Source organism: Amblyomma americanum, chromosome 7 (assembly GCF_052857255.1).
Source record: "Amblyomma americanum isolate KBUSLIRL-KWMA chromosome 7, ASM5285725v1, whole genome shotgun sequence".
Taxonomy (NCBI): domain Eukaryota; kingdom Metazoa; phylum Arthropoda; class Arachnida; order Ixodida; family Ixodidae; genus Amblyomma; species Amblyomma americanum.
In genome coordinates, this window is record NC_135503.1 from 145,457,142 (window position 1) to 145,467,510 (window position 10,369).

The following is a 10,369-nucleotide window of genomic DNA, read 5'->3' on the forward strand; positions in this document are numbered from 1 at the left end:
ACACCGTGGAGGAGCTTCAGTGAAATCTGCAACTGCGTTTTTTGTGAATCCCAGATCAATTTTTTCGGGGCGCTCTGAGTTGGAACAGAACCTCTAATACAGAATCTCTAAAACCTCTAAAACAGAATCTCTAATACAAGTTCCTACTCCCGAGCAATTGGGGGGGGGGGGGGGGGGGCGGCGCTTGGTCAGCTAAGACCTCTGTGCTCAAACCCAGGCTATTGAATAGGCTACTCAGGTTGCTCTCAGCCGTGATCCACTTATCACGGATCATCTGTATTTGCATTTTAAGAAGAAATAAAGGGTTTGCAGTCCAATCAATAAAAACCGGAAGTGCAATACTGCAATATTTAACATGAGAGCCGATGTGACTCTAAAATCACATTCAATAGCGTAAAACCGTCCTGTGCCTGCACCTTGATATGGCGGCGTTGAATAACAGAAGGATAAAACTGCTCAAGCAGAAAGCAAGTTTACGCAGCGGCCTCTGCAACATCCTTTTTCTCAACAGCAGCTGTAATCGCCACTTGTCCAGGCGATAAAGAGGAAGAAGAATGCTGGGCCCGATATTCGAAGCGGTCTTCCATGGCCTCAAATGCGCCTGCGGCTGGATTCCTGTCGTTTTTGCCGCTGCACTTTTCGCGGAGGCGTATTACGCCTACGTGTTCGTCTTCTGCAGCGGCTTCGTGACGGAGACCGTGCTGCGGGTCGTGCTGGCCGGGGTCTTCCACATACTGCTGCTATTCTGCCTCTGGTCGTTCGCTCAGACCACGCTTACTTCTCCGTCGTCTGTGCCCCGCTACTTTCAGATCAGCGGCGACGAGCGTCGACAGCTGACCTATGCCGCAAGGAGTCCGGCCCGCAGGGATGTCTTGCTGGAAGCCATGGCGACCAAGCGCGGCGTGCTCACCCGTTGCACCGATGGCAAAGTCAATTACTGCGACGCCTGCCAGCGCATCAAGCCCGACCGGTGCCACCACTGCTCGAGTTGCGAAAAGTGAGTTCGCTCAAAACTCCTACCTCGTTTTCGAAATGGTGTTATTGCTGTAAACGGGCAGGTCAGACTAGCTTTATTTTTGTGTGGAGACAGATTTTAAGCATGTGCGTCTGTGTGAATTTGCCAGCCTTCGTTATACAAATCCTGAATCACTGTTGTTGCCAAGCCTATGGCTTGGTCACGTAATTTATGTCCTGCATATGGATACTACTGTGGAGGAGTGGATTCGAACTTTGACCTTTCTTCGGCCTCAGGCGAGCGAGACGTGGCATCTGGTAGCTGTTCTTGCCTGATACTTTTTTCCTCTTGTGTAGACAAACTTTTAAAAGGACAAAACGCGTTGCACCTTTATTTCCGAAACTAAAATTTCCATCCCGTGGTTCCTCGCAGGTGCATTCCGAAGATGGACCACCACTGCCCCTGGTTCAACAACTGCATCGGCTTCAGCACGTACAAGTTCTTCCTGCTCACGCTCTTCTACCTCGTGCTGCTGTGTGCCTACGTTGCTGCCAGCATGCCTCTGTACATGTGGCACCGGGCTCCCAACGAACGCAGTTTGTCCTACCCGCCGCTGCACTCGTTATTCCTGCTGGTCTTGGCGGGGGCCATGTTCTTCGCCATCGGCTGCTTCCTGTGCATGCACGCCTCCTTCGTGATGGCGAACTGCACCACGCTGGAGTCCACGCGGCCGGCCACCTTCAAGGAGCGCGGCGATTCCTTCAATATCGGCGTGTACAGAAATGTCGTCGAGGTAAGTGCGCAAACCGCTAAGCCCTTGATGATGTACAGTAGATGTACGGTGTGGTAATAATAACTATTGGCAAATGGCCGGTTTCTTGCGCAATAAAAAAAATGTTCCAAATCTTGCCATCTTTGCCATATATTGAACGTGACCGCATAAAAAACACTATAATCTGGTCGGCCAAAGCAAATGATGAATATTTAAATGACCCTGCCTTTCTCCTTACCCATATCGAAATGTCAGCGTTGCCTGTAATACTAACTCTCCTCATACTTCCCACGTGAACCCATTCTCTCAAGTGGACAGCGCTGCAGGCACTCATGTAAGGGCCACATGTTTTGTTCAGATTTTGGCCGGGTTGGCCCTTGCAGGGAAGACATTTTCCCGAATTTTTTCGTCCATTGTGTAACGTGTATTATATGCATATGTCCCACGTTTTTGGCGGCGACCTGTGCATTATTAGAACTACTAGCACTGGCTGGAGGGTGGGTGGGAGGGGGAGGAATCATGGAGCTTGAACACTGAATATTTGGAGAGACAGGCAAATTAAATATGAAAAATATGCCAGTAAAGTTTCGTGCATCTTGTTAGTGCATAAAATCTACACAACGTTTGAAGACACAGCACGAACGATGGAATTCAACTGGTGGCTTATTCAGAAGGAGCAGTTATTCATAGAAGTATCAAAATCACGAAGCATCACTGCGCAGAAACGAACCTGCATTTCTCACCAGATTTTATGTAACCTTGGTAACCGCGCTGACAGCACGGTTCTAGTTTAATATTGTCACGTAGTGGTGATGGCAGTCAGGAGGGATGACAACAGACAAGATTTCTTCTAAAATACAGCTGTTTATTGGGCTGACTTGCGCCCAGAATATATTGAATCACTCGGCGGCGGCGGCGAAGGGACAAGCGTGCTCGGCGGTCGTCGAACCTAATGCCCGCCGCTCTCAGCCGTGCTCAATTTAAAGCTAATAGCGGACTTTCGAGATAAAGCGTGCAAAGTTACTAGAACATTCCGGAACAACGTCGCATCAGCTCTGCCTGGATGCGATCCATGAAGATAAATCTGGTCGCGTCTTGGAGCGCTAACAAAGGGATAAAACGGCGTGGCGGCATCTTTGGAGAACGAACAAACACTGTAAGGATTCGCAACGTTACTCCTCGCTCAAAGAAGAATCGACCTGATGCATTAAAACAAATAATGCGACTAGCAACAAATAAAACAAATAGTGCGAAAGGAAACATAGTGTGCAAACACAGTGTCCTTTAGCGCGCATACTAGGGCTGTAGACGGACGACATGGACAACTTCTGGTCGTACGCGGAGTCGCTGGCATGCAGTCATTGCGTCAGGGATGACTTTATAATCTAGTCCACCCAACCGACGAAGAAATTTGTACGGGCCGAAATAGCGGCGAAAGGCTTTTCACTCAATCCACGGCGGCGAATGGACGTCCAAACCCAGTCTTGGTCTCCTAGCTGTATTCTGCGTTGCGTCTTCGCAGGTTGTAACGTCTGGTGTCGGTCGGCTATTGGTCTCTGATCTGTAATTGGGCAACTCTTCGAGCTTCTTCTGCGCGTTGAAGGTAGGCGGCGACGTCGACGTTCTCTTCTTTGGTAGCGTTGGGCAGCATTGCGTCTAGCGTGGTCGTGGCGTGGGGTTCTGTGGCCGTCGGGGAGCCGAGTGCTTGTGGCACTTCTTACCGTATCACATCCATGAGAGCCGCTGCTTGCGGCTGTGGGGAGGATGGCAGTAATCGGCGTAGCTCCTGGTGGATGATTTCGCGGATAACTTTCCGCAAGTTGTCGCTGGTGGTGGTCTTCGTGTCTGAACGGATTGCACAGGCAGAGGAAGGGCGATTGTACTGCCGAGCTCGGACGTCGAGGGTCTTCTCGATAGTGCAGGCTCCTTGCATGATTTTGTCGACGGTTTTTGGCGGCTGGCGGACGAGGCTGCAAAAGATTTGTTCGCTTACGGCGCGCAATAAAAACAGACATATCTTTTCCTTGGCCATCTCGGGGTAGGCGCGTCGAAAGAAGCGCTTCATCTGTCCAACGTCACCGCGGACGGGCTCGTTCGGAAGCTGGATTCTGAACTCGAGGAGTCGTTCGGATCTTTTTTTCCTCATGACACTGGCGAATACCATCAAAAGTTTTTCTTGGAGGGTTCCCATGTCGTTAGGGACGACTCGTGATTTTCGTACCACGTACATGCTGAGCCCTCCAGTGTGAAAAATACGTGTCCAATTTTTGCCGCATCATCCCACTTGTTGAATGATGCAACTATTCTTTGGGGTCTTCACCTATGGATCCACTGAAATTTGGCAGCATCGGCGGAATATGCAGTATGATCGGTTTTTTTTTTCGGGTATCCATGTTGCGCACAAGCCCACAAACACTGTTGCGCTTTGCCTACCTGTTCCCAAAGACCGGCCGCCGAGAGAAAGAGCCCAAGGCATTGTCTACCAAATTCCATGCGCCGACTGCGACGCAAGCTACATCGGCGAAACCAAAAATTTCAAAGAAAGAATTCGGCAACATAAAAACGACGTCCGCAAATTCGCAAGAGAGCGCATGCCAGTAGGCGAACATTCCCCCTTATGTAATGCCTCAACAGAGGCCTTTAAGGGTATAATAAATGATGATGATGATGATTCCGAGGACTCCGACCATAGAATCAACTTTGAAGAAACCCGCATCCTCGGAACCGAAAGAAATTACCACAAGAGGCTCCTTCTGCAATTCTGGCATATCCAAACCACACCCAACAATATCAGCCGCACAAAAGGAATCCTGCCCCCATTATATGCCATATGCCCAGGGACTTGGCTCTTCAACGCAACGAAAAAAATCGCCATTCAGCACCTCCCTGCAGAGCGCCAGCGTAACTAACAGCCTAAACCCCCTCCTCCTCCCCCGCGCCTTTCGCGACACAGCGGTCGTTCTTTTCACCACCCACCTCTCCTCCATACCTAAAAGACGCTAGCTACTGCCCTCAGTCACCCCTGATGAGGGAGCCGAGTCGGCTTCGAAACGTTGGGCTAAAGTTAAAATTTTGATTGGAGATGTGCAGTTTATTATAAGTCTTCAAACCCAACCAGACAGGCAAATCTGTCAAAATGTTTAGTTTTCAAAACCAAGCCTAAGGTTCTGTGTTCATCCTTTCACTTCGGTGTACTACCGGGGTGCAGTGTGTTTTGTGTAAAGATATGTCCTATATTCAAGGCACGCTAATTAAAACAAAAATTGTATACAACATAACCAGTTATTCTTATTTGAATTTTGCCTAAGCAGGATAGCAGCAGCCCTAAAAGCGAACCGAAAGTCGTGGTCTGGCTTATACAACGGAGTTCGCGTCATGAAGGGTCGGTCTCAATTGCGATTTTTCGGCCTGCGTGGTGCCACCAGATATTCATTGAATATGATCGGAATCTTGTCGATCAGGTTTGAAAGCTTACTGAATAGCGGTATAAAAGACGACTTAGCGGCTGAGTGGCCATTGGCGTCGGCTGCTGAGAACGCGTTTCAAGTTATTGCCTGAGCTGCCTCATTTCGATAGATTCGAAATATGAAGCTTCTATCGTATACTGAAGTTTTGGGGAAATTAAAAGAAATCCTTGTGATGAAAGTAAATGAACATTGTTTCTTTCTGTGTGCGTAAAACTGAGATGTAACTTTGTAACAATATTTTTTTCTTTTTTGCGCCTAGCAAAGTATTGTTTTTCCGTGGAAACGTAAATTCGTTCCATGCTGATTGAACAGAACTAGCCGCAATGCTAAATGTTCGTTTTTGTTCTACCAGGTGTTCGGTCCAAAGAAAAGGAAATGGCTTCTACCAATTTTCTCAAGCGTGGGCGACGGATCGCGCTTTCCCACCAGGCTGCACCCGGACAGGAACAGCTTCACCACAGCCTCGCCGCCCCGAAGTGCACAATTGGTTGCATCAACCACTACTACCACAAGGTCGGCTTCTTCTACCAAAACTACCGCCATGGACACAGACTCCTATCTGTCTCCGAAGGCTACTGTTCCGATAGTGTCACGCAGCGGTTGTGGACAGAAAGCAGGGCGTGATATGGTCCAGGATCCTCGTGGGGCCATACTGCGGAGCAGAGCAGCGTATCCTCTCATTTCAAGGCAGCTGAGCAACCGGCCTTGGTATTATCCCCACGTGGCCTCCACACCTGCCAGTCATCCGTTCTTCACTCTTGCGCCGTTGGGAGCGATGCCATTCGTCTGGCTGCGAGGAATTCCTTGAAGGCGTCGCTCTCGTCGCCGCTTGGGGATTCATCTGCCACACTCTGTTCCGCGAGAAAGCATGATGTTGTGAGAGCTCTGCGGCTGCGCGTTTTTCGAGTAATAAGACTCGAAATAGTACTTATAACGTTTGTGCGGGTACTATAGCAAACGTAACCGAGCCATTTGCACAGAGCTGAATTTATGTTTGCAGAGTGTCACTGAGTCTTCATTAGCCTTGCAGCTCGTTACACAATGTTGAGAGAGCGGAAACGTTGCAGCATCTTTATTAACCGGCACTCGTTCCTTTGCCATTAACATCGTTTGGTCATACTGCGATAACTGCAGTGATCCCCGCAATGAAGTCTGAGCATCTGTCAGAACAACTACCACTCTCGTAAGACGATTAGTTTGTGTAGAGTGCCTTTTAGGCTAAGGAAAAGCGTTCGATCGCCCATAAGCTGTGAACGCTCGTTTGCTTGTTCACAAACATGGCTTGAAGATAGCAGCCGTGAAAAATATTCCTCCGTTACACGGCTCTCCAGTTCTACGTGTGCATGATGTACAAATTAACGGAAGTGAGGGCGCATTTCTGTACCTTTCAACAGCAGACGCTTTTTCTTGGTCACCCTATGTGGTAGTTTTAAGAGGTGCAAGAATCTGGAACATGTCCAAAACTCATTTGTTCCAGGTTAATGCGTTATACTTACATGAGTTAAGCCATGCATCCGGGGAGGGTACTACCATCGTTCGACCCAACCCTTTCTTCCCGGATAAATCGAAGTGCAGGATGTGATGTTTTCAAGCTACGGCTTGCTTAGCAACATTTGATTTGCCTCAGTAATCTGGTTCTGGTCAAAAGGCCCTACTTTCACTTGAAATCCAAACCAACATTTATTTACATGTTTATTTCAGTCATACCTCTGCTCCTGTTTCGGTCCGCCCCGCATTGTGGTAGCCGTTCTGCCTTAGGTGCTCAGGAAACACTGACATCAGGTAGTGCCAGAGCACTTTTACAATCTCGGTTCTCTTCCGTCGCACCCCGATCTCTTGGGAGGAACGACTGTTATATAGCACGACCAGTGGCTCTTGCTAGCAGACTGATAGGGCGCGCCGATGCCGCAGCCACAAGCTATGGAGGGCCAATCTGGCGGTTCCTTACTCAGCTGCAAGTCACCTCACAGAAAAATATTCACTGCTACTACTAAGACCTCGTCCTTGAAGTTCTTTGAGAAACCTGTCCTTTTGTTTAGAGGCGCGTGCGGCGCAGCGACACGGTATAAGTGTCGTGCCTTCGTCGGGAGGAGCTAAGAGCCGCCTTAGAGGAGCAGTCATAGAGGGCCTGATACCCAGTACCACCTCCTGATAATAACTATGAAATAATGGAAGAATTTGTGAACTACTTACAGCTTTCACGAGCGTCTAATACTTAGAAAAGCAGAGTAAGAACCCAGTAAACAGGTAGGAGAAAGGAAGCGCCAATGGTGGCCTTGTCTATAAACAAAACTTCTACTGTTGACCAAGGGAGCGGGCAGTACATTTTATTAGGTAAAATGCGTATAAATAGATGTCTAGGCACAACGAATGAGGGAAATTTTTGCTCACATTCAGAGGCCTTGACTTCCGACTTTCATGCACTGTGAGCCGTGCTGAAAGTTCACCGACGGTTCCAGCTTTGGGTGCACAGTGCAGCGGCGTTACATCTCCTCTGAGGTTTTTGCTTCTTACACCAAAAGAAACTCCACGGCTAGAAACGCCTTTTTGGGAATGAAGTGGGATGTTTGATGCCTTTCAGCGCACGCCAACTGTTGTCATTCAGTTTTTCTCGAGTTCCTGCTCTTTGTGTGCAGTTGGCAACCCGTTTAAAGTGGCTGGCAAAGAGAGGCAGCAACCCTTTGACAGAGACAGGCTCAGCGTAGTATTATTCGAAATTTTTCAGCAAGTACTATATTTCGCACTGAACAGAGGCATGACCTATAAAGCGCTGCTGAAATCGAGCGATTCACTATAGAGTGGCCGGCTAGTATGGTGGTTGCATTCGTGATTATTATATCAACCACACACACACAGCGATAAATCATACCAACATGCGTGTAACAGACAGCACAAATAATGGTGCTGTATCAGCTTGAGAACCAGCTAATTGATCACACCACAGACAGAGGAAAGGTCTGAATAAAACACTTTACCAGGTAAAAACCCATAATGCGCCGAAAAACAGTGTTAGAATCGCTGCAACTGAGACAATGAAGAGATGAAATGTAGGTTCATCATGATGCATTTGAAGCATACAGCAGTCGGATTTCTCTTCCCATTTGTATTTGTTCAGATGCAAGAATATAGCTATATTTACCTGTGGAAGCCAATATGCACCACTTGTGGAAGTCCAGCGGGAAACACTGTTGTGTGATGCCACCGATAGAATCCGCGCTGTCGAAACTGGTTGTTTTTGGCCTCTGGAGGAATGGCACATACCCACAGGGGAGGATTGGCTACGGTGCCTTGAAAATTCAAAAATTTGGGACACATTGGCACGTTTAAGATTGGCATGGGTGAAGCTTTGTGGCGTGGAAAAATTTTGAATTTATATTGAACAAATTAATCTCCCTGGTATAACGTTAAGAAACTGGAAGCGGGCAGATTGGGTGAGGGAACACACGCGGGTTAATGACATCCTAGTCGAAATCAACAGGAAGACATGGGCTTGGGCAGGATATGTAATGCGAAGGCAAGATAACGGCTGGTCCTTAAGGGTAACAGAGTGAATTCCAAGAAAAGGTAAGCTTAGCATGGGGGTGACAGATGGTTAGGTTGGCGGAAGAGATTAAGAAGCTTGCAGGCCTAGGGTGGATGGAGATAGCAAAGAACATGGTTAATTGGAGAGACAAGGGAGAGGCCTGTGCCCGGCAGTGGGTGTAGTAAGGCTGCTGCTGATGATGATGACGAAGTAATTATGAAAATAATCGCACAGTGGTTTTAGGACACATCCACCAGCGCTTTCCACAAATTAGAGAAGAACTAGAATAGAAAGTGGAAACCCTAATCGAACAAGGGAATCTCATCTTAACGTATACCCGCCGCGGTGGCTAAGAGCACGGTTAGGGCGCTCGGCTACTGATCCGGAGTACCCAGGTTTTAACCCGACCGCGGCAGCCGCGTTTCGATATAGGCGAAACGATTACGCGCCCATGTGCTGTGCGTTGTCAGTGCACGTTCCCAAGGTGGTCGACATTATTACGGAGTCCTCTACAACGGCACCTCCGTCTCGCATTATTCTTTCACTCCCACCTTTATACCTTCCGTTACGGCGCGGTTCAGGTGTCAGCCGGTATGCGAGACGGATACTGCTTCATTTCCTTCCCCAAAATCTATTTTTATTGTCTCAAATTAAACTCTTCGCAGAGTAGCAAACCACCGACAGGAGAGGAGAAAGCGATCAAGTGATTCAATTTCGCCACATTATTCAGAAAGAGTTCGACAGAGACAAGCCTTATCGGCAGAAATAAAGGCACATTGTTTGAAAGTAAGGACACCACAGGTCAACAAATGACAGACTTTGCTATAAAATCAGAGATACCATTAGCGTAATAAGGAACGTCTGGCAAAGCGCTGAGTCGTAAATCACCAGCGGTACAGTCCTGGTACAGACCAGAAGCAGCGGTCAGTGCAGAGCACGCACGAGGGACGGAGCGTTCGGCGCTCGTTGTCGTCTTCTTCGTTAAAAGCCAGCCGCTGAAGATTCCGGAGCCAAAGGCCAGTCTTACAAGTTCCCCCGGTCGAAAAAGCGCCATACTGGTGGTCTACGGCGATCTGACGACGGTGGGGTCATAGTATGGTTTGAGGCGGGTCGTGTTGAGAATGGCGCGGCCGTGTCGATGATGGTCAGGGGATGGCATAAGGGGTTCAATGAGGTAACTGACGGGGGATGTCTGTTTAAGAATACGGTAGGGCCCCTGGTACTTGCTAATAAGTTTGAAGGAAAGGCCGTGACCTGAGGAGGGTACCCAGAGCCAGACTAAAGAGTCAGGAAGGTAAGAGGGGAGCAGTGCAGAAGGATCACGAGTACTTTTCCGCTGCTGCTGGGCGTGAAAAGAGAAGAACCGGGCAAGCTGTCGGCATTCTTCGGCATAAGTTGCGGCTCGAGAAAGAGTGGTACATTCAAAAGCATCAGGGCGGTAAGGTAGAATGGTGTCCATTGTGAAGGAAGGTTCACGGCCGTACAGGAGTAAGTACTGGGCGAATCCGGTGGAGGCTTCAGTAGCGGAGATATAAGCGTAGGCGACAAAAGAGAGAACGCGGTCTCAGTTGCAGTGGTCGGAAGGAACATGCATGGCCAGCATGTCGCCGAGGGTGCGGTTAAAACGCCCAACCATGTCATTTGTCAGCGGA

The 10,369-nt window shown here is 48.7% G+C and overlaps 1 pseudogene across 1 annotated transcript; it reads left to right on the top strand.

The window, feature by feature from the left end:
• The first annotated feature begins 554 nt into the window (after positions 1–554).
• Positions 555–6,036, top strand: LOC144098149 (palmitoyltransferase ZDHHC20-B pseudogene; annotated as a pseudogene). Its single transcript, XR_013307135.1, has 3 exons — positions 555–997; positions 1,388–1,748; positions 5,547–6,036. The product of XR_013307135.1 is annotated as a palmitoyltransferase ZDHHC20-B pseudogene (transcript).
• Positions 6,037–10,369: the final 4,333 nt, after the last annotated feature.